Consider the following 25,051-nt stretch of genomic DNA (forward strand, 5'->3'; position numbering starts at 1 on the left):
GTCATGTAACCCCAAATCAGAGCTGTAATACAAGGGATTTATATCTAATTGTTAAGATCTGTCACTAGAGGCTGGACAGATAGCATTTCCTCTAGAAGTCTTGATCCTAGCACCCATATAGACACTCTCAACAGTCTGTAAATTCAGTTTTAAGGAATCCATCGCCATCTTTCTGCCTCTACTGGTATTGCATGTTTGATGCACAGACATACGGGCAAAACACTTATTTGCATAAAAACCTAAATCTGTCTCTGAAAAAATAATGCAGGGGTTTGTTGCATCCAGAGAGCTCTGTGGAAATCGCAGAGCAAGGGTGGCCAGGGTGGCCCCAGTTCAGTGCTTCAGATTAAGATGTCACACAGTGATTTAACCATTCCGTCTTATTTAATTAATCGGTTAACTATTTTTTGGTTTTAGCTGAGACTGTAGCTCAGGCTGTCCCTGAACTTGCTATGCAGCTGAGAGGATAACCTAATAAGTATTCTATTTCCACCTTCCAGCTGCTGGGATTAGAGACAAGGGCCACCAACCACATCTGGCTAGTTAACTGTTGTATTATTTATGTAAGTCAGGCTTGTTTGTTTCTTTTCTCTTTGTGTCTTTTTTCTTCCTTCCTTCCTTTCTTCCTTTCTTTCATTCATTTTTGTTTTTTTCCTTTCATTCTTCCTACAGAAATTGTGTGTGTGTGTGTGTGCGCGCGCGCGCGCGCGCGCGCACGCAGGCACGCACACACGCGCACACACACACATGCATGTGCAAGTGGTAGTCCTGTCTGTTTGGAACTTGCTCTGTAGACCAGGCTGGTCTTGAAGTCAGAGAAACACCTGCTTCTGCCTCTCACGTGCTGAGATTAAAGTTTCGTATGTTAGTCTTGAGTGAAATCAATCAGTTGCAGAATGGGGTAAGCCTCGCTTCTCGGGAGATTGGAGTCAGGCAAAAGTTTAGAATCATTTTGTGCACATTTTATCCTGGCAGCCCCTCCCCCCCCATCTCAGCTTGTGTAGACGGTGTGGAGTACAGGGCTTCTTCACGAAGTCGATTGGGACACACTTTCTGGGTGAACACTGGACCTTTACCCAAGCCTTGAATTCTTATTGTGTAAATGAGACAGAGGACGAGTTACCACATGTCTCAGAGTTACAGGGAGGATTACATGGTGTGATGCACGCAGGGTACTCTGTAATCTGCAAACCACCACACGAATAGTGGCTGTCATTAACAGCCGCTAGAACGGCCAGCTTTCCATCTTCCTAATGGACAAAAAAAGCTGGTAAGTGTCATTAAGAAGAGGTATTATAATTTTTACTGGATTTCGATGTTTTAATGTTTGGCTCTTAGCTGTATCTCACTACACATCTGATGAATGAATCAAGAAGATTATATGTGGGCTAGAGCCTGACTTGTCATGGAACAGTAAATCTGTATATCCCTCTCCTCCAGCCTTAAAAAAGATGTCTTCTTTATGGCATTAACCCTGCTATTCTTACCTTTAAAATGGGGAAGCTGAAGCCAGTTGGTTTCAACTGATTCCAGTTGATGCACACTGGTGTTCTCAGGGAATGTTATCTGTGCTTTTTTTTTTTTTTTAAAAGATGGACCTGTAACCCGTGACTCTGTTGTGTAAAATCAATGATGCAGTCTCGAATCAGACTTTATTTCCTTACTCTTATCAAAAGTAATTTTTGCTTCATCTGTCATGCTCTGTGACGGCATTCCTGATATGGCAGCTCTCTCTGTCTCCGCCCTTTGTGCATTGTACTTGGGCTCTAATAATGAGTATTCCACTCACTGGGAAGCCTGAAGAGCCACTGTGTAGCTGAGTGACATTGTGTCAGTTCTGTGCATTGTGCTTGAGAATAAAGTAGCATGTTATCTCTGGAGGGTCTTCTCTGACTGCCACTCAGATGGTGCTGCCGAAGAGGGATGCTATGACCACGCCTCCCAAGTAAGTACTGTAGGTTTAGGACAGTCTGCTTATTGTGTGTATTTATATGTTTATGTTTCAAAAAAAATCTATGAAACTCAATGCAGTCGTATTTGTGCATGCTTTCCTAGAAGACGGTCCATTAAAAAAAAAAAAAAGAATCTCAAAGTGCAGTGTGGTCCAGAGATACTTAGAGACCACTGGCCCAGCAGTATGCTTCATCAATGGTAACTTTGTTGCTGGAAAATGATGTAAAAGCTTGGACTGTTAAAGGGCTCACACGGGTGCTAAGAGAACATTTGCTGGACCTCAGGTAAAAGTCTCACATGTGGCTTTTTTTTTCTTCTGTTACATATTATGGCTGTTGAGCTCCGTGAGGACAGGGTCACTGTTGTGATCCTTGGCAAGTGTCCTAACCTCTGTCACTCAGTGATAGAAGGTGCACTGTCTGTGTCAGGTCTAAGTATAAAAACATTTTGAAGCCAGGTGATGGTGGTGCACGCCTTTAATCCCAGCACTTGGGAGGCAGAGGCAGAGGCAGAGGCAGAGGCAGGGGATCTCTGAGGAGGCCAGCCTGGTCTATAGAGTGAGTTCCAGGATAGATAAGGCTACACAGAGAAACACTGTCTAGAAAAACTAGAGAAAAAAAAATTGAGGTGCCTTAGAAATGGCTCAGCAGGCAAAGATATTTGTCACCATGCCTGATGACCTGAGTTTAAATCCTGGGGCTCACAGGTGGAAGGAAAGAATTAACTGCTATGTATGAGTCTTCCTCTGACACCAACTGTCATGGTTGTCGTCTGACCTACACACACACACACACACACACACACATACACATACAGAGAGAAACACACATGGGGGTGTTGGGGTGGAGGATTGAAGAAATTTACTAAAAAAGAAGAACTCCATTTTTATTATACCTTCACCTTCAACAAAAACACTCTGAGCCACACCCTCAATATAGACAAATTATAAATGATCCACACGTGCCTAACTACATAGAGGACACATGATCTGATTGTTTCGTGTTAATAACATGAAGCACACATAGTTGTACTATGCCCTAATTAGCTTTAATTGTCAACTTAGCACAACATACTGTCATCTGAGAGAAAAGCCTTGATTGCAAAATTTTCTGGATCAGATCTGCCTGTGGGCAAGTCAGAGCCAGTGGTGGTGGGAGTCTCAATAGTTAATTGACGTGGGAGGGCCTAGCCCACCGTGGGTGGTGCCATCCCTATGCAGGTGCAGTGAGCATGAGCCACAGAGCAGAGTTTCTGTTTTGAGAGTTTGTCCCGGCTCCCCTCGGTGATGGACTGTGACCTAGAACTGTGAGATAATAAATCTCTTCCTTGCCTGAGTTGCTTTTGGTCAGAATGTTTATCCCAGCAGCAGAAGTCAACCCAGAACACAGTGCTAATGCGAGGATCTGGAAAGGCAGTGTTGTGAGTGTACCGGCAGCAGTGTTGGCTAGATACTTCCAAAGGGGCACGGGGTGTTCCACCTTCGGCTCACTCCTACATCTGGGCAGCCCTGTAATCTGAGTTTGCACCCAACTCCGGCTCTCTGTGGCTCCTCTTCCATCAGCAGATATCCCCAGCGCCTGCTGCTTCTCCATGCTTCCTCACCTATGTTCCTGGGAGTTTAGGTCTGATGGACTCAGGCCACCTTACCGTATCGGGCAAGCTCACCTCTCATGATCTCATCCACAGCATTACTTTTGGCTTCTGAGGAGTCCGTTCTGGTCCACACATGTGGTCAAGGGAGACGGGCATTTGGTACAAATGTGACGGTTGGCTTGAGCGTGGGGGCTCTCCACTGTGAAGGAGCCTGGTGAAGCTGGCCAGTGACTGACCTCCCCATCACACAAAGGACTTTGAGAAAAGGTGACAAAGTCTGGCTTCTTCTGTTACCTATATGTCTCGTGTGAAGAACAGCCAGAGTGGCTAGGCCACCCTATTGTAAATGTAGCTAACCAGAGAACTGGAGACTATTCATTCTACACAGAGCCATCATACCCACCTACATTCTCTGGCTCAGGACTGCTGGCGAGAACATGGTAGCATCCTAACTTTAGGACTTAAGTTTATCCAGGAGCCCTGACAATGGGGAAGTCAGTATTGAACAATAACCTACAGTTACTTCTATCTAGTCCATTGTGCAGAGAGGCCTTGAAAGATCTCCCTGCAAAGTTTTTAATCTGTTCCTTTAAGTACCTCCTGTGAGGATCAGACCCGGCCCATGGTTGAGCGCATGAAGCCTTCCTGTTCACCCAGGGAGATGGTTTCTTCTGAAGATGGCACAGCTGTGAGGCTTTGCTGTTGTACTAGTTCCTGCTAAAACCTCACACTACCTGGAGAAATGCCTGAGCCTGCCTGTCAGACTTCCCCATACTAGGGAAACTTGTAAATTTGGGTAGTTCAATGGTATTCAACCTGGAAGTAGTTTTAACAGGGTTTGATTCCCATTTTAGGAAGGAAGAAAAAAAGTCCAAAAGTTAGTTGAGCATAGAGAGCGTACCCATAATCCCAGCACTGAGTTAGAAGCAGGGAGAGCAGTCTCAGGGTCAACCTGGGCTGCAGAGCCTGGGCAGCCTCACCTCACAAAATTAAGTCATTTGTCTTTAGCTACAGACTAGTCTGGCATGAAAAGGCTTGGATTCTGAATGGGAAAAAGCATGCATTTTACTTAATCTCAACATTCTGCTGGTAAAGATGCTTGCCCCCACGCCTCACGCCCCGAGTTGCTCTCCACAATCCATGTGGTAGGACGCACACCGTTTGTCTTCTGACCTTCACTGGCTTGCTTTTGCATGCGATGCCTCCAGACCCCCAGTGTAAGTAAGTGAATATAAAGGAAAAAGCTAACCTCCCAGGTACTTCAGATGAAAAGTGAAACCGCTTAGGTTCTGGTGGGTTTCCTTCCAGTCACTTCTGTGTGTTTTCTTTTAAGTCTCTTGAATGTCACATCTACTTTTCTGCTTAACTTGGAAATTTCTGTCCCCATCTTAGATTCTTCATAAACATATGTAATGTCTGCATGGTAGTTGAAAACTCAAGTTTGTGAAAAATTTGTCATTGTAATGGTCAGTGACTGTATTTGTGCTTATGTTTGTGGATTTATTCTCTTTCTCTCTCCCTCCCTCCCCCCCACCCCCCCCCCCACATCTATCTTGGCATCTTTCTCAATCACTGTCTACCTTATGTTTTTGAGACAGTCTCTCACTGAACCTGGAGCTCACCAACTAGGCTAGACTAGCTGGGCAGGAAACCCCAAGAATGTTTCTGATTCTCAGGACCAGGGTTGCAGGCATGCGGCATGATGTACAGCCTTTTTCTATTGGCTCTGGGGGATTAAATTCAGATCCCCTTGCTTGGGTGGCAAGCACTTACTAACAGAGCTGGCATCTCCACAGCTGGATTCACTTTAAAACGTTATTTGGTTATTTCCTTACAACGTGTTAACAGATGCAAAATTACAGGGTCAGAAGTAACATTAAAATAAATCATTAGCCAGTTGTGGCGGTTCCTGCCTATAATCTCAGCACTTGGGAGGCTGAAGCAGGAGGATTGGTTGCTGAGTGTTCAAGGTCAGCGTGGGCTACCGAGTGAGACATTATCTCACCGAAACAAAATGGTAAACTACGTTAAATGTTTGATACATTTTACTCGATTGGTTTCTTTCAAAAGTGAGTCTGTTTTCTACTCCCACTGCTGAATGTGTCTGCTTCCCTGCCTGCAGGGAGTGGTATGGATGTCCTGCTTCATCTGGGCAGCCCCTCTGTGTGGGGACACCCTTGGTGCAGTGTCTCTTTCTTTGGGTGTGGCTTCTCAAGTCTGACACAGTACCTGCCCCGCCTCCAAGATCTCCCCTTCTTAGTGTCAGCCATGACTCAAAGAGCATAGTCTCCCAGTAATGAGCCCAGGATAGCTCATTGTGCTTTCTCACTGCATTATGACTCTCTATTTATAGAGAGTGGAATTTCTGAGAGGCTATTAGAGTTGTTACTTTCTGGTTTTTGTTTTGTTGTAATTTTTCAGTGCATTCATTGTTACCTTTCCCAAACAAATGGGCTATTCTCATTTGGACTCTCAGTAATTCCTTAAGGCTTATGTCTGTCTTTGTTCTCCCAGCCACTGAACACAGGACGTGTTCTTTAGTTCCGTGCTTTCTCTGCCCTTCTCTGTTTTCACAATAATCATGTAACTGGATTTGTGTTTATTATTTAGGAGAATTTTCTTTTCACGTGTTGGGACTCATGTGCAAATGTCTGTCATTTCTGTGATGTTTTGTCTTAATTTGTGCTTGTCTGCAAGAGTTTATGGAACTATCCTATATTCTAGGATGGTTTGTGTTTGTATTCATTTGAAAAAGTTATCAATATAAAGATAACTTAGGCTTGATTTTTTTTTCCCAATCAAAACCTACATTTTCATGACTGTGGAAAATGTTCCCAGCACAGTCTGACCATAAATGAAGCGGTGACTGACTTCCTGGTGGTACATCTTTGAGACTGAGTTATACTCCTGGGCGGTCCAGAGGGCCCAGCTGGTGGACAGCCTGCATAATACAGGAAAAAGGAATCAAGACACAGTCCCCAGAAACCTAACCTGTGACCTGGACTGGCTGCTTTTTAGCAGGAGGCCGATCTGTTAAAGGACTTTCATCATCCTGAAAGGCAGGGACAATCTTAATGCTGATGATAAAATCTTGATGTGTCTGTTTAACACCACTTATTATGGAGATTGAGGGTTTCCATTTGCCTTTGTAAAATCATCTGCCCCATTAACTTTATAAATCTATTACACTTATTAAATTTCTGAATATTTTCCAAGTCCATCTGAGTTCAGACAAATTGTTACAAGAAAAGAAAACTGAAAAACAATATTTTTCATAAGCAAGGATGCAAAAAATCCCTAAAAGAATTAGCAAAGACAATGCAATAGTGTCTAAAGAGAATTACATATCATAATCAAATGAGATTTACTATAGCTCTGAAAGGCTTGTTCACCATTTGAAAATCAGTTACTATAATCCACCCTATCAACAGGCAAAAGATGATATACTTGTTATAACTGATGAATCCATATTGACACATCCTTCTCTTCTGTAATAATCACATTATCATATCAGTGTATATAGGAAAAAGCGTTCTGCATAATGAAACCCTCAAACACATTAAAAAAAACTCTCAGAATATTACAAAATGCAGAAAATTCCTCTTTTTTATAGAGAGTTGCAATGAAAATTCAACAACTAGCATAACACTTAATGGGGAGAAGGTATGTATGTATATATATATATATATGTCTATATACATATGCACATACATGCTAGGTAGCAAATTATATTAGTTTTAAATGTGAATTTATTAACTTTAAGCTCCATTTGCATGGTTCGTTGTCAGGTTTCATTAACTTTTTAAATGCTTGTCTAATTAAGTTTCTGACGTTTTGTTACAATAATGAAGTAAGCCTCAAACGCATGTCTTTCTACATTTTTTTTTTTTAAACAGGCATTATTTCCTCACTGTGTTTTTAGAAGGAAAAGTAGGTTTCAGGAGGTTCAAAACACACAGCCAGATGGGATGTCGTGGGTCCATGCCTGTAATGGCAGCTCTCTGGAGGCAGAGGCAAGAGGATCCCAGGTTCCAGGCCACCTGCTGATACACCCTGACCCTGTCTCAAAAACAAAAACAGCAACAACACCCCTCCTCCCCCAAACAAAACAGAAGTTACAAACAAACAGTAAGGAAAAAACTATTACTACCAAAGATAGTGGGTGTGTCTTGCCAAGTCAGTTAATTCTCAATGACACCAATTTGCACCTCCACAAGCAAATCAAAACAAGCAAAACAAAACAACAACTAAAAGGGTCCCACACACAGTACCTATCCCCATGGATCCAGTCCAGGTGAGGAGGAGGGAGAGGGCTCCATCCAGGACCAGCCCCATGGTGACTTGTGTGTGACTGATAGTGAGTGCCCTGTGTGTTCTCTGCAAGAACAGGTCTTGTTCTCAAGGCAAACAGTGATACATGATACAGTCCTATCAATGACAGAGCAAACCTTGTGTGGGGAAGTTGTTGACACTTGCTGGAGGTTGCTCTGGGGCAGAAGTTACTGTCTCTCTGGCAGTGCCCCTTGATAGACTTGTTCTCCCACTGGTGCTCTCCTTAGATGAAAGCCTGAGCATCTAACCTGAGAAAACACGGTGATAAATAGCCAGAGTCAGGACGGTGCATGCATATTGCTTGTTAGGACTTACCAAAGGAGGTCACGTTATGGAGCCAAGTGGGTTCTTTCATATTTAACAAGCAAGGATGTGGCGATGTTTCATTTTTTAAAAAATAAGATTCTAAAATAAAAGACGGTGTGAAGGTGGGAGTGCCCTGTCTGTGTGGGGGTCAGAGGAAAATGTTTAGGGGTTCTCCCCATCCTAATCTCCAGGGATGGGACTTGGATCATCAGCCTGGTACAGCAAGTGGTGGCTCATAATCCTGTGCAACTCCAGTCTCTGGGGATCTGCTGCCCTCTTCTGGCCTCCAGGGGCACTGCATGCACATGGTGCTCGCAGGTATGCAAGCAAAACACCTGTATGTATTACATTAAATCAATAGTAAAACAGTACTGTATCAGTGCAAAGGACCTAGAATAATAAAGTCGCTGCCTGACCAGTTTCCACATTTAATAAATAAAACTTAGGATCATGATTTTCTTCTTTAAACTGGAAGCAGCAGAGGCCCCTTGTGAGCATAGGAGATGCTGATGTGTTTAAAGTGACTGGAATGTTCAAAACCTTCTCCAACTTGGCTTTCCCCAACCCCAGTGATTAGTGTTGTGTTCCTAACCTGGAGTGAATAGATGGAGAAATTATTTCACTGTAATAGAAGTAGCTGGAGAGATGGCTCAGTGCTTAAGAGCAGTCGCTCCTCTTGCAGAGGACCTGGCGTCAGTTCTCAGCTCACAGCTATCTGTAACTCCAGTTCCAGGGAGTCAGATGCTGCCTTCTCACTTTCTCGAGCACCAGGCACATAGGTGTTTTATACACACACACACACACACACACACACACACACATTTTTTTCTTTTATTTATTTTTATATTTTATTTACATTTCAGATGCCATCCCCTTTCCCCATTTCCCCTCCCTAGAAAACCCCTATCCCATGCCCCCTTTTCCTTTTTGCTTTTATACATTTTTTAAAAGTGTTAATCAAAGGCTTTATAAGTTTGGCAATGCTCAATCAGAAGTGTAACCCAATATCCAAACTAGATATATCAACTATCTTTGACTGGTGGAGACATGTGACCATCTGCCTCCATGCCCCCACCTCCTTTCTCTCTCTCTCATCATCTAGCTTCACCCTTCCTGTTAAAATAAAATTTTTTTTCTCTCAAAATGCAATTAGAACATAGTTATTCCTAATTGTACCAGTGAGGTACAAGATAGTCCTAATACCCAGTCCATCATTTTTTTTTAAAGATTTATTTATTTATTATATATGAGTACACTGTAGCTGTCTTCAGACACACCAGAAGAGGGCATCAGATCTCATTACAGATGGTTGTGAGCCACCATGTGGTTGCTGGGATTTGAACTCAGGACCTCTGGAAGTGCAGTCAGTGCTCTTAACCACTAGCCATCTCTCCAGCGCCCCCCCCCCCCCCCCAGTCCATCATTTTGTTGACTAACCAGAACCTCTGTCATCTCTCCTAACTAAAACACTTAGTTTTGAACCTGGCTTTTTTCTTGGCTTTAGAATGAATGTCAGCTGAAAACCATCCACTCAGATCTTTTCTCTCAAACTAAATAGCCAGGATTGGCTATGAGACTATAGGTCTTCAACCCCGTCAGAAATCCAGAATGACTGAGTTAACTGAAATTATGAGAAGCACTAAGCATAGCTTCTAAAACTTAGCCAATTTATAGAGGCCGCTGAACACCTGGAAAGCCCCTATACTACTGAATGTTAGAGCATCAAATCTTCAGCCTTCTGGCCCAGGATCATCTGACAGACCTTAGTGATATAGAATTATTAAGGGCTGATTACTCTGTCTAGGCAGATATAATCAGTTGACTATTCTGCAAGTGTGTCCTTTTCTGGACAGTAATTTGTCTGTAGATGGAAAGAGGCAATTCTTGCCTAGTGGCTGTCACCGCACAACTGGAGTAACTCCAAGGATGCTCAATTTCTTCTTAGAATCCATGACAGGAAGCTGTGGGGAGCAGACAGGTCTCTAATCAAAATGAACATTAATATAGAAATATTTGTAACGTCAATTCTACGGACTTCTGACATTTTGAAAACCAACTATCCATGTAAGGTAACCTGGACTGTTGTCTGTTCACTCCTCTCTGTTATTTCTAAATAAAATATGGAAAACACCCTAACAATAAACTCAAAGCCCTGAATTTGCTATAGTCCCTTAACTCATAGGCTAACCGTCCCAAATCAGTTAAAAAAGTTAAAGAAGGACTGAGTCTAAGCCTTGTATTCCTAAATGTGTTATACAGGCACAATGCCCATGAGGGTATCAATATTTATCTCACTTTTATATCATTAAGAAGCTCATACCAATGAAAACCTTAAATTTGAAATCAAAGTAAATTTTGTACCATTTAAGAAATTATAACTTCATCTTGATATTAATTATACAGATTTCTACCAATAGGTTATGGCTATGCAATAAGTCCTAGCTAATCCTCCCTGTTCCAACAAAACCACTACTTTTCCCTAGAAAGGCAGACAATATTAACCACCTTAGTCCCCAAGCCCAGGGAATAGGGGCGCTGACTCTTCTTTAACTTCTTCAAGCTGATTAAGGGCATTGAGATATTAGAAGAGGGGTGGGGGGAAGAATAAATTGATAAGCCTCTGATGCTCACACACACATTTAATTAGGAAAAGTTAAAGAGCGTCTGCAGTTGGAAGGCCAGTCTTCCCGTCTTACAAGATGAAATCACAGTTGTGAAAGGTTTTCAGTTAGGATGGCTTGACTTACTGGAACAATGTGCTTCTTGTTTTTTTTTTGTTTTTTGTAACTGCAGCTAACTTTAATTAGAGGCTGAGGGAAGAAAGTAAGGTGTTTGGAGGAGCCAGGGAGGAGATTAGTAGGCTAGCCCATCCACCACAGCCCAGTGCTTCCAGGGTAGTTGCCAGACTTTGCCATTCATGGTGGAAGGAGTCTTGTCCCATAAAATCACAGCTATGCCCCACCCATCACGTGGTCTTTGTTCTCTGGCTACAGAGACTAAAAGGCTCACCTCATGCTCCTCTTGGGAAAAGTAGAACCAGTGCTCCAGTGGTATAAAACAAACAATAGCTTTTAAAACAAAACAAAAAACAAAACAAAACAAAACAAAACAAAAACCCCCTGTCCATATACTTCTGACAGGATGAAGTTTGAGATTCACAGGCTAGATGCACCCTCTTTATCATTGCATCAGCTGGGGTGCCGAGGCCTGTAGACTTCCCTCCGTTCTCCATGGCAGCAGCAATGGGGACACCCCCCCTCCCTTCCTTGAGGACTGCCATAGACAGCCTTACTAGGACCACAAAGGCAGCCTTATAAGGTGCAGCGGGAAACCATAGAGTTGAGAGCAGGGAGCTGAGTTACCTCCCCTCTGCCATGCTTAGAGCCTTCTGCATCCAGTGTGCTGTGGCACTTCGTGGAGCTGTCTGCCATTCTCAGATCCAGGCTTGGATCTCTGCATGGCTCTTTGCTGAGGGTCACAGGGAACGGTAATGTTTGACTCAGAGGCTGTTCACACTGGTTCGCCTTAGAGATATAGGAAGCATAAGATAAACTTGACACTTCTCCTGAAACTGATTTTATTTTGGACTGAGGGACCTTATCTTGTAAACCATTAATATCCCTTGCCTTTCCTGCAGCGAGTGTTTTGGTTTGCAGTGTTTGAAGCAATCTCTTGTTAACACTAACCATCCTTTGTCTCATGGAGAGCTGGCGGCTTCTGTCTCTAAATGTGTTCTGTGGACTCCAAGCATTACCTGGGGACTCCTTAGGAATACAGCTCACAGGCTCTGTCCCAAACCTCTTGAATCAGAGTGTGGGACAGTCAGATTTGACAAATCCCCATGGGTGATTTTGAAGTATGCTGATATTTGAGAAGTTCTATTTTTAAGCCCAACTTTAAAAAAATGTAATTGTTACACAGAAGTCATGAGAATTTACATTTGTGTAGTTTTTGAACTTTCTCTTGCTATTGGCTTCTGCTTTTTAGCTTACTCTGGTCTGATTGATAAGATACAGGAATTATTTGTATTCTTTTGTATTTGTTAAGACTGTCTTGTGGCCTAGAGTGTAGCCTGTTTTAAAGATGGTCCCTTGGGCTGCAGAGAAGAATGTATTTTGTTACCTGGTATGTGGAATACTCTGTTGATAACCTTGTGTAAGTCCATTTGATCAGCTGGTGTGACTTAAACAAGTTTCTCTGACTGTTTCTTTGTTGATTTTTAGTTTCAATGTTGTATCTAAAGATGGACTGTTATTGTATCAGGACTGAATTGATTTTATATCTATTAGTATGAGATTGGAAGCCCCAAGTGTTCAGCTTGTGTGTGTTTCCACTTGTATCTTCTCAATGAATTTTCCCATTTACTAATAGTGGCCTTTTAAATCTCTGATTGTGGAGTGGTTTGGTTTGCTTGGTTTCCATCCCTCTGTCTGTAGCTTGCTAGTTTCTTAGAGACCACAGATAATATGATTGTGGTTTTTAAGTCAGTTGGTCTTGTGTTTTAATTAGCAATTTGAGATTCTTCTTTGAAAAAATGTTTATGAATTCTTGTAATTTTGTTGTTGGATTATTGTTTGTTCTTTTCTCTCTGCCTCATTATTGAGGGTCGAGGGTTACAGTTTAACCGAGTCAGGCATGATGGACTCCTTCCTACCTTTCCTTTATCTGTTTCTCTTGTGAACTTTATTCTTTTCTGTGTCAGTCTTTTAAGATTGGCACCGTCTTTCTTCTACCCTGTTTGTTTGTGATCAGATGCCCTTATTTCTCTATTTTGAAAGGCAGTCTTGACTGACAGTTATTTACTTTAGGGCATGAAATATGTCATTCACATATTACATATGTTCCATGCTTTTAGGTTGCCAGTGAGATATTTGATGGTGTTTGGATGTGTTTGGGGGTGATTTAGTACTTCCCCTTTGGAATGTTTCATATTCTCCTTACTTTGTGTATTTGACATTGTGCCTGTATGGCTTTGGTGGAATCACATTGCCTTTTCCTGTGTATGTGTCTCAGCTCTCTGCAGACCCCCTCTGTTTCACTCCCTCTGTTGCCTTTTGTGTGGCTGTCACAGCAGCAGAAATGAACCCCAGACACAGGAAGTATGTTGGGAGGTGGGAAAGTGGCTTTTTTTTTTTTTTTTTGGACCCAGGTGGCCTCTTCAGAAAACCCTGAAGAGGCCACAGATTGCGTGAAAGGACAGAGGCGTTCTCTCTTCACACACCATTAGCTCGCTGTTGTGGATTTAGCCAATAACCCTACTCTGGGGAGCGAGCACTTTGGGCTGTAGGCTGATGTTGACTCAGAGGGAGCGTGGTTCACTTTCTAGGTGTGCTGTTCCCCTGGCCCCATGGCTGTCAGCACCTGATGCTTTCGGTGGTGCCTGTCTCTGTTAGTGCAGACATCTTATGCAGCAGTGATGACAAGTGAGACCAAGGTTTCAGTGAAAAACTTTGTGGTCCAAGCCCTCTCACGGGTATCTGCTTTAAAAGCCACCTTTATTAAGAATGTTGAAAGCTAATGACACAGAACTAAGAAAATACAGAGTCTGGGTGTTGGGCTCCTTCCTTCTTGTTTGTTTGGTCAATAGTTGATTTGAATTGGGGATAAATCTTAGTCCATTCTCGAGGCGCAGGGATTATTGCATTTTTTTTTTTTCCTAAGTGACTGGATTATTCACTGTGAGCATCTTTCTTTGTGTTACAAGGTTCACCTTCGTTGTTCCTGAGATTCTTCCTTCCTGGGGTTGACACCTCCCTCCTGGGGTTGCATCCAAGCCTGATTGCATGTCACGATGTCAGTAAGGCCTTTGGGCCTTGTGTTGACAGTGGTCCCTGCCACTTTCAGACCACTTTTGAAGTCATGCTCGGCCACATGAGTATACTTTCAGTATCTGAGCTTTCTCTTGGGACTCCCACTCTTCTGTGGGTGCAGCCATAGGGCAGATGTGGCCCTGCCTAAAGCTGGGAAGCCAGAGCCATATGTAACTAAGAATTAAAAGAAAAACACAGAGCAAGCATCCTGCCCCTAAGTCAGTGATGAGATGCCTAAGTGCTGGTGCTGCCGGGTGGTCTATAGGCTGTGCTTCCTCTGGTCACTTAGCCAATTTTCTAAGGCTTCTGTGGCTGCATCCACACCTTGCGGATACCAGCTGGACTTGCTCATGGCTCCTGAGATGCATGGCCCAGTAGCTGCTACTGGGTGGTAGGGGAATTTGAGACATTTGCTTCACTCTCTAAAGCCAATTTGCAAACTTTTCTATTGCGCACATGATAGTTTTCAAATTTTTAGCACTATCTTTAAATCTCCGATAAATTAATCAAAGCCTGTGTTTTCCCTTTCTGGCGATGAGTCATTTGGTTCTACTAATATGCTTTAATAAAAACCTGTCTTCCAGGGTCACACAACCATGTCCTCTTGCTCTCAGGCTTCAGCAAAGAGCTGTGAGTGGCGTCAGGTTTAATTATCAGCTGCTTGCTTTTGTCCTAATTTCAGATCCTTTCTAGCCTCTTCTAGCTAGTGCAGTGCAAAATAGACACTTGGGTTGATAATTAGGACTAAGTGGGAAGGACACGTAGGATAGCAACACTGGTACCTGGAATTGATAGAAACAGTGTTTGCCATAGAGTTCTGTGAAGCCATTGCCATCTAGAGTTGCAGCACAGGCTGTACATAAAATATTTATAGATCACAGAGTGCTTCACCTTTGACAGAAGGGCTCGGGTATGCACTGTTACTAGGGACGTCACTAAGTCACTAACGGATAAGCCGCTCAAGGACCTTTGGAAGAAAGGAAAACATTTGCTGATAGAGCAGCCTTGGTTCCCAGCCAAACATAGTTAGCTTTTACAGAACACAGTGATCCTTAGGAATCAAGAAACAAGAGGGAGAGAAGTGAGTTTACTGGAGACTGTGTTTACTAGAGACGCTCAACAGAATGGATGGAGCTAGGAGCTGTTTGAAGCTGGTGAAAGGAATGTGCTTAGCTTCTGGGATTACAGCTGAGAGCAAAAGCACAGCCGAGAAGAGTCTTAAGAATCAGTATATGGCTTGGTGTTTGTGTGTGCACACATGCTTGTGTGTGCACATATAATAAAGGCTAGAAGTTAGTGTCTGGTGTCTTCTTCCTCTTCTCTTCCTCTTCCTCTTCTTCCTCTTCTCTTCTTCTTCCCCCCTCTTTCTCTTCCTCCTCTTCCTTCTTCTCTTCCTCCTCTTCCTCCTCTTCTTCCTCTTCTCTTCTTCTTCCCCCCTCTTTCTCTTCCTCCTCTTCCTTCTTCTCTTCCTCCTCTTCCTCCTCTTCTTCCTCTTCCTCCTCCTCCTCTTCCTCCTCTTATTCCTCTTCTTCCTCTTCCTCCTCCTCCTCTTCCTCCTCTTCTTCCTCTTCTTCCTCCTCCTCTTCCTCTTCTTCTTCCTTCTCCTCCTCCTCCTCATCTTCTCCTCTTCCTCCCCTACCCTTTCTCCTCTTCTCCCATCATCTTTCTCCTCTTCCTCCTTTCTCTTCCTTCCTCCTTCTCTTCTTCCTCATCCTTCTTCTTTCCTCCAGCATGCTCTTTTCTTGAACCCAGAGCTTACCATTTTAGCAGAGTGTCCCACGGATCAGCCTGTCTCCAGCTCACCTTCAAGCAGTGAGGTTACACACATGTGCTGTCACACCCCACTGGTGCCAGGCATCCGAACTTAGATCCTCATGCTTGTGTAGCAAGCACTTAGTAAGCCGCCATCCTGACCCTGCATGGCTAGTATGTAAAAATAAGTATCTGTCATTCTACTGGGTGTTTGTAAAAGCAGATAGTGGTCACCTAACAGCTTCACTGAGGGCTGGATAATAAGGCACTGTTGGTAGTTAGTGGGGCCATCTTGTCTGTTCGTTTGCTTTTATGAACATTACTTTGACTCATGTCAGAGGACCATTGGAAGAAATGAAAACATTTGTTGTTGAGTGGCTTACCTTGGTTTTCTGTGATCTTTGAAGTAGACCAGTAAAGTAGACAGGTGTCTCTTCTGGAAAAACATAAGCTGGGGAAACTACCAGCCAGGCAGATGTCACACGCTTGTATCTTTCTATAGGAAAGACTCTTGAGACCCGCACCAGGATCCTTTCTAAGCCTCGGAGGCTTTAGTAGGCTCTGCTTCTCGGATCCAAAAGTTTCCAATCAATGTACAGTCAGGGTACCAAGTGGATAATGCCCTGATATAGTGAGATTGTGTAAATCCATTTGGGGAACACTCAGAAAAATAAACAAAGGGCATGAGTAAGAAATGTAAGAAGGTAAAATGTGTTTAACTTCAAATGCATACTGAGCTTGAAGTGTCTATAGGATATATATTATATATATTTATTTTGTTTGTTTTTCAGACAGGTGTGTGTGTGTGTGTGTGTGTGTGTGTGTGTGTGTATGGCCCTACCTACCTTGCCCTGGAACTCTCACTGTAAATCTGGCTGGCCTCGAATTCAGACCTGCCTGTCTCTGCCTCCCCAGTGCTGGGATTAAAGGTGTATGCCTCTATGTGTGGCTAGAATATAATATTAAAAAATAAATACTCCCCTAGTATTAGAGAGGTATGGGAGAGTGGCATTACCATGTGCCATGGGATGTGACATTCTCATGGGTCGCCCTTCACAGTATCAGCTCTTTATATTTCATGTGACTGGCATGTCACTTTTTCTAGAACAATATCTAGTGGTGTGTGAAAAGGGTATCTCACTTGGCATTTTTTAACAATCAAAGCTTAGAAATTATTTCAGTGAGTTAAGGGGGTTTAAAAATAATATCTCGTGAAGTCATTAAAATAAAGGTGTAGAAAACTATTAAACAACACAGTGCCTCCATTAAAATAAATGGGAAAAAACCAGTTACAATAATATCAGATTATTCCTGTTTGGGTATTATGTTTATATATTAGCTCTGCATATACGCCAAAGTGGGAGGGGATTCAATAAGATTCTTGCAAATAGCACTTAAAAGCTTCATTCTTGAATCTTCCAAACCTGTAGTTGAGGACAAGCAGTATTTTAAAAGATGAAACATGTTACTTTTAAAATAATTGAGCATTAACTATATAAATTACCCAACATGGCGCTGCTGGTTTGTGATCTATTTTCTTTTATCTGTGTGAGTGACCATCATGTTCCTGAAGCAGCAGGCTGAGTGACAGCTCTCGGGGGGTTAACAGCGTAAAGCGGTGAATGGTTTTGTAAGGTTTCTTAGGGAGACAGAACCAGGCGAGAAGGGTGGTGTTGGCAGAGCAGGGAAGCATTCTCGCTCGTAGTCAGATTGAGAGGAGAGATGGGGGAGCAGGGAACAGGACAAGCATATGTATGTTGTGTGGCGGCTTGGGACTGAAGTCGCTCCAGCTGCTGCTGGTATTGTTTTGGGAACTGTCGGAAACTTCAGGAGCTGGGATGTGGCTGGAGGAAGTAGCGTGTTCCCAGGGAAGGTCATCACACACCATACCGAATCCTGCTAGCTCTCTCTATTTTCTGGCCCACCGTGATGTAAACCTAGCTGATCCACCCTCTGAAACTGTCCATCCAAACAAGGCCTTCCCCACAATCCTAATAGGATCCTATTAGGATTTCTCACAGAGACTGGAATGGAATGAAAGAATTCAGGTGTCTTTATCAGAATGATAGGTCAGGCAGAGTCTTTGAAAGTCAACCTTAGAGCTCTGGACAGGCAAGTCTACTGTTTCTATTTGCCCTCCTAGTTTTTCCTCACCACCCCGCCCCCACCCCCTGCCATAGGTATCCTGTGTCAGCCATATTGAAAATTGCACCTGGGAGCCACCTGCTGTTTCCTGTTTCTCAAGGCCCAGGCTGAGACTTTCCATCTTTGCGCTTGCATGACCCTGCTGTTGGTGTGGTTCTCTGACATCAGATACTCTCCTTGCATTCCTTGACACATCCCTGCATCTCCCACTCATCTTCCATCAAGACCTCCCGGTAGTTCTTTATCCATCATCTTTGGAATAAAATTGTAAAAAGCCACCATCTTTTCCCATGGCAAGTTGTTGGTGATGTTGCTGAGAGCTTGGTTAGTTATGAATCTGAAGAATTAGGACATGTTCACTGTGGTGTGATACCTAACAGATGATGGACAAAACTCATCTCCTGGCTCCATGAGGAGATCCTTAGACTGGATGGTCATTAAGTGGTACTCAGCCTTTTGATATTGGCTTCTCAGTGTCTTCTACAAATGTTCTGGGACATATTCTTATGTATCCTGGGACCTATGTGACCCAGCAGGTTAGATGTGCCTGGTACTCAATGGTGATTGAAACTGACAAACAAAGATTATATACAACTGGGTAACTCTATATTTTAAAGTACACATATATTGTAAGTGAATAAAATCCAGGTAAATATATCTCTTCAAGTGTTTATTGTTTCTTTATGGTGAAACCTTTCAAAATCCTTTAGTAAGGGAACATCTAGTGAAGGCCTGTTGGCCTCAAAGAGTACTGGCAGAGCTGACCCAGAGGAGAATTCACTTATTAAAAATTCCAATACCATCTACACTGAAGTGAAAACTTATTCCGAATCATCTCCTCCTGCTGGACAGTTAAACTGGATTCATGCCACATTGGACAGGTGTGTGAGGTGGTGTGTGAGTATTAAGATATGAGGATAACAAGCTGGCACTGGGGACCCAAGCCTGTACCCCACAAGGGGACATGATAGTTACATAGGAAGGTGTAAGAACACATGGTTTTGTCTAGTCAGACTAGTCTCACTGGAACAGAAGGAACTGGAAACGGTTAGCACATAGTTAGTGTGGTGGTAGAAGACCATGGGCGAACTGAAAGCCAGCAGAGGAGTTTATATTTGGCAGAAGACAAAACCTTCAACACTAAGGATTTAAGTAAATGACGACTTGAGAAGTTTTAAGGCCAGCGAGCCTTGGGGTTGGTGGTGGTCTGTCAGGTAGGATAGGTCTGGCAGGTGCTGTTGAGTCTCTGTGGTGAGATCTGTGAGATGCAAGGATGTATGTGCTGTTCTTGTTTAACTGATTTCACAGAAGCCTCCGGGTTGTATGCTCTCATCTTATAGTGAAGCCGAGGTTTATGGCAGAACAGATAACCTGGTTACTCTCTGCAAGGTGGAGGGGGTGCAAGGCATACCCAGGGAGCCTCTGATTTCATGGAGCCACGAAGGTGTAAAAGCTGGCATCGGATCTTGATTGTGTAATCGAGAAAAGCAAGAACTCAGGGACAAGGGCGATCAATCTGTTCAAGGTTGTGCAGGTAATAGGAAGAGAGCAGGTCTGTGCAAGAGAGTTGACTGGTGGCAGTCTACGGGAGGATTCCAGGCTACTGGTTGTTTTTCATAGACACATGCATTATGCCAGTGGATTTAGTAAGAGGCAATGAAAAAGAAGTTCTTATATCTTATATATAATATGTATGATATGAATGATATGATATGATAATCTTATATATAATATGTATGATGATAATCTTATATATAATATATATGATATGATATGATATGAGAACTGTGTATGAAAGGCGGACAGGAATCAAGCCCTTTTCCTTGTAAGAGTGGAGGCAATTCACCACAAGAGTGGTGGCTAGCTTTTACCTACAGCAGAGAGACTGGTTTTTGCAGTTTCTCAGTTGTTATCCCTCTCTTGCCTCTGGCAGGAAAGAGGTTGAGGTTTAGTTTCTGAAACAGTACTGACCCTGGTCATTGACTCCCCGGCCTGTCTGTCTGAACTGAGAAAGGAGATGGCTCTGCCACACTTCCCTCAATGAGATCTCTTTCCTCTCAGAATGATTGTCGCCATCCTGGATGAACCGCCGAGCTACTGAGTTACATCTATCTTCTGGGCACACTACAAAAGTTGTCTGTGGAGTTGAAATGTTTATTGCAGTTACCTCTGACCTTACGTGATTTAAGGTAAGGTTATACTTTCTTATCTTATAACCGTCACAAAGTTGTCATGTTTGTCTTCTATAACTTTACTTTCTACAGACATTAATCCATTCCCCTGCACCGGGTTTTTTATGTTCTAATATTCCACTCAGACTGCTCTTAATCTGAAAATGTATAAGAGTGCAGAAAATATTTTTATAGGATGAAATATGAGCAGCCTATTTGACGCTGAAGAATGGAGGTGAAATGTATTATTCCTCAGATTAAATCAATAAAATATTCCATTTCCATAAATACAGTATGCATAGACTGGCTTATACGGGAAAGAATTTATTAGGTCAAGAGGAGTATTATTAAGACTACTTGAAATAAATGGAAATGTTTAAATATTAATATATTGCTGGTTTAAAAAAAAAACCAAATGACAAAAGTAAAAATACAGGGAATTTAAGAGAAGAATATTATCCCTCTTTCAGAGATGCTAACATTTCGCTGAGTTATTTTCCCAGTTTATGTAGTGTGTGTGGTTCAGTTACTAAATTGGTCTAGAAATGATGGACAGTTACCACATTCTTGCCTTATTGCCAGGCTCCACACCATCCCCTTTGTAGGCATTAAATTATTGACTCCTTTAAAGATTATTTCTTTTTCCCTTTATTTCTGTTTGTGCGTGCGTGCGTGTGTGTGTATGCACACACACACACACACACACACACACACACACGAAGGTCAGAGGACAACGTTCAGGGTTCCATCCCCAGCATTACAAAAGAAAGCAGTGTGGTCATAATTCTGTTCGATCACTGGGCTCCTGGGGTTGGGCTGTGTGTGCTAAAGCAGAGTTTAAAGGCAAAAACATCCCTGCTTTTATCAGTTGAGAAAGTGACTTTGTAGTTATCAAAGGTGACTGAGAAGTTGATTTTAGTAATGTACTTTACTTATCAAGTCCCATTAGGTGTGTTTGTTAACATCCATCCTTCTAATTGTACTTTTGAGGTCATTCTAAATGTTTCCTTACTGTAAAATCAAGAGCAAGCCCCTGTCACCCTGTGTTACTTGGAAGGCTACAGCAGTTTCTAGTCCTGGCACTACGTAAGAGGTCTCAATCCCCTTAACTGTCTTATCACAGGAGAAAAACACATTTAAAAGTTGTAAGAGTACAGGAGAGACGGCTCAAGTGTATAGAGGCACCAATGCCAAGCCTCATGACTTGAGTTCTGTTCCCGAGACCCATATGGTGGAAGGAGAGAACTGACTCCCAAGGTGTCCTCTGACATTCATGTGTGCAACACGATGCCTGTAAATACCACCTCCACCCTCACACGAAATAAGCAAATGTTTTACAAAATGGTGGGCTGATGTGGCTCAACAGGTGGCATCTGCTGCCAGACCCGATAGTTTGTGCTTCCTCCCCGGGACCACAAGTGGAAGAAGAGAACCATCTCCTGCAAGTTCTGACCACCACAGAGTCACCGATATCCACACATGTACCATACCACATATACACCCCTCCCAAGAAATGCATGAAATTAAAGCAATGACCAAAACAAACAAACAAACAAACAAACAAACAAACAATGCATGGAGCTTTTTATGGACATATGAATTCTTATGCGTTCATGTTTGTTCTTTTGTAGATTTTTCTATTCAGGCACTTTTGTTCATTTCTCGAGAGAAATGGCTCTCTTTGTTTCTATTTTGCCAGAATCCTAAAATTCTTACTGTAGAAGTAGTAGCCATTCTTTTGGCCTTGAGTCATGCTTGGTGCTATTGACCGTATGTAAACATGTAGGCCGTGGAGTATTTATTTTCCTTTATCGTTTCTGCATAGACTCATTTGGAAGTTAGAATGCTGTAGTCCTTGCACTGATGTCTGCAGGGTCCCCCGTGGCACACCCCCGAGGCACACCCCTGCCTGAGCCCATCCCAACATTCTCTTCATCATGGCCTGAAGGGCGGGGTATGGTCTGGCTGTGCCTGCTCTCCATTCACACCTCTGGTCACCCTGTACACTGTGTTCCCATGCTTGGCTGCCTCTTGGTGCAGGGAACATGTCAAACTCTTTCTGCCTCTAGGGTTCTATGGGTGCCGTTCATTTGACTGGAATGTTCATGTATATCAAACACATGCACACACACAGACGGACACACAAGAGACATATACACAGCATGGAGACACACACAGAGAGACAGACACACTCACACAGAAACACACACACACACACACACACCTTGCAGCCGAGTGCTCAGAGAGGCAGTTCTAGAATGAAGACCGTAGATCCTGGTGTTTGGGGAATCCCTGGGCTTCTTGTTCATTAGCTTCTCAAACTGCCTGGCCCGTGCCTCTGGACTCATCTTCATAATAGTGCATACTGAAGATTAAGTAGGTCACCTTGTGCAAAGCTCTCAGAAATCCGCCCCAGCTCAGAAGTGTCCCAGCCCCGCCTTTATCACTTCTTGGAGGCTCCAGTTTAGATTTACCCTGAGAACGTCCTCCTGTCTGATAGGCTGATCATTCCCTGCAAAATTCTCTTAACTTCGTCTTGCCTTTTTTTTTTTTTTCCCCTTTGAGCGCTTACCAGTGTGCAATTACTTTTTGATCTACTTTTCCCTGTAAGTCTTGTGGGGTAGGGGTTGTGTCTATAACAGGGTGTCGAATACTTCATTGACTGCATTTAGAAGACATGATCCGGAACAATATCTCAACCACCAGACTACACGGAAATGTACTTACATTTTTCTTACTGTTGTTTTATGACCTTGACATTTCTAATACATCCACTTGAACTTTAGCTCGAAATACTGTTTGAGATCAGCATTTTCCCGGCAAATGACTAGCCAAATACAATTCTTTTAACAGCCTCCAGCTCACACTATACATCCTGGGGACTCGGAGTAACTTTGTTTCCTTTTCTCTGTGGGGTCATCCTCTGTATGGAAAGTAAATGTAGAGGCTGTTTTTAGACTTGAGCCAAATTCCTGGTGAGTGTGCTGGCCCGGCGCCAGGAAAGATGATCCTGGGGTCACCCTCAGGGCCCTGCTTCTAAGAAGGAGAAAGAAAGTGGTGCTGTCTTGGGGAATGATACCATCAACTCAGTAGCCAATGCTCCTAAGTTTGCTAGGTGTTTTAGGCAACCTTGTTTCAGGAAATTCTGTCTACTTGCTTGGAAATCACTGGACCTGGAAAACTTGGGCACTGTGGTATCTTTTCCTAACCCAATCCTGAGCTCTGGATATGGGACACAATTACTCTCATGTTAGGGCTTGGTATTAGCCCTCATATTAGGACTTGGTAGTTCAGAAAAATATTAGTCATTATTCTCTTCCATATTTTAACACTTTTAAAATGAATGGCAAAAGTAATACATTCAATAAAACATGTACAGAAACCAAGTAGAAGATTGCAGAGTTGGCAAAGGTCCTGGGTTCAATTCCCAGCATCCACATAGTGGGTCATAATCGCCTGGAGCGCTAGTCCTGGGGAATTGAATTCTCTCTTCAATGGTGCATATACATATATGCAGGCAAAATACCCATACAAATGAAATAATAAAAATCTAAATATCTTTAAAAAAGAAAATACGCGTGAGTATCCTGTCTCCTACCTCCTGATCTCCCTCTGCAGTAACCCAGTAACTGTGCTGATCTTTCTCTCTCTCTCTCTCTCTCTCTCTCTCTCTCTCCTCCCCCCCCCCCCCCCCATGCACTTGCATGGCTTTCTGAACAGCATCAAAAATTTACTTTCTTGTACCCATCAATGGGTGGCTTTAATAACACTAGCTGCCTTTGTTGCTTGGCTGGCAGCCTTCTAGAGAAGTCACCAGCGGATGCTTTCCCAGGCTTTGAAACACCAGACCCACTTAGTCTCTGCGACCCACTGGAAGCAGCCTTCAGAGGCCAGACGTGCTGGCACATTCCAGGATGTGGCATAATCTGATAATGATTTCTGTCTCGCTACAGAGGAAGAAATGGAGATTGTGGCAGTGTGTGCAAGGGAAAGTTTCTTCTGAGTTCATGAGGCTAAAAATTTAGCTACAGTTTTCAATGGATTATGACAGAATAGTTCAATTCCCTAAGAAACAACATGGTAGAGAGGGCACAGTCCCCATATACAGTTTTTCATGGCTGTGCTTCTTACAGACCCCCTGTGCCCACTTCCATTTGGTACTGGGAGGTAGAACTAGTGTCTTCATATACCATATGGTATATGATGCCCTAGCACTAACTTCATCCCACCCCTTTCTTCCGCTTTTATCACTCCACGACAAGAGAAGAGAAATCTGGGGTGGGCGAGGGTGGTGGACAAAGTTGACTCCTGGCTATGCCCTTCACACCGGCTCTAGAGAGCATGCCGTCAGCTAGCCTGGCTCTGATGGATGGCCCTCAGCCGTGAGAACTGTAGGGCTCGCTGTAAGTGATGGGGGCTCTGGGCTTAGGCAGAATTGCACTTGTAGGGGTTTTCCACAGTGCCCACCATATCACACTGGAGAAGCAAGTTTCATTGCTTAAGGGGACAATTTACGGCTAGGGCCTCATCTCCATGTCTTGGCTTTTATGTTTTTCTGCCTCTTAATAAAATGGGAAGTTGCCAAGCAATTAAATAGTAATGTAGTTTTCAGACAGGAAGTGGGAAAGGGCTAACCAGGGGAAGGGGCTAACATGATTGACAGGGGCTGGTAGGAGATTTACTTTGAGAATAACTCGTTCCTCAAAACTTTTTTCATTTTTTTTCTGGTGAGGATTGTGGGTAAATCATGGACTGGGAGGACGGATGATTAAAAATGCAGGAGTTATGATTTCTTTTTTGACTCTGTAAGTCTCTAAATCCTCCGCCATCACATGGAATTTTCATTTCAAAGTGTGAGGCAGTGTGCCCTGGGATTAAAGTGAACCCAAGGCAGGATTGAATTGTTAATTAGCTGAGATTGTTTGTATTTTGTGGGGTGTTTTAAGAAAAGATGAAGTGAGGGAGAGAACCCAGGGGTTTTGCTTTTCT

At 43.1% G+C, this 25,051-nt stretch overlaps 1 protein-coding gene across 3 annotated transcripts in view; it reads left to right on the forward strand.

Annotated features, from left to right (window-relative positions):
- Positions 1-25,051, forward strand: part of Kank1 (KN motif and ankyrin repeat domains 1) — a 185,139-nt gene that overhangs the window by 51,291 nt on the left and 108,797 nt on the right. For all 3 annotated transcript variants that reach the window (XM_034503768.2, XM_076918636.1, XM_076918641.1), the window contains exon 3: positions 19,953-20,080. The gene's annotated coding sequence lies outside the window, so the exon portion shown is untranslated. The remainder of the gene's footprint in view (positions 1-19,952; positions 20,081-25,051) is intronic.

Source organism: Arvicanthis niloticus, chromosome 1 (assembly GCF_011762505.2).
Source record: "Arvicanthis niloticus isolate mArvNil1 chromosome 1, mArvNil1.pat.X, whole genome shotgun sequence".
NCBI classification, from domain to species: Eukaryota; Metazoa; Chordata; class Mammalia; order Rodentia; family Muridae; genus Arvicanthis; species Arvicanthis niloticus.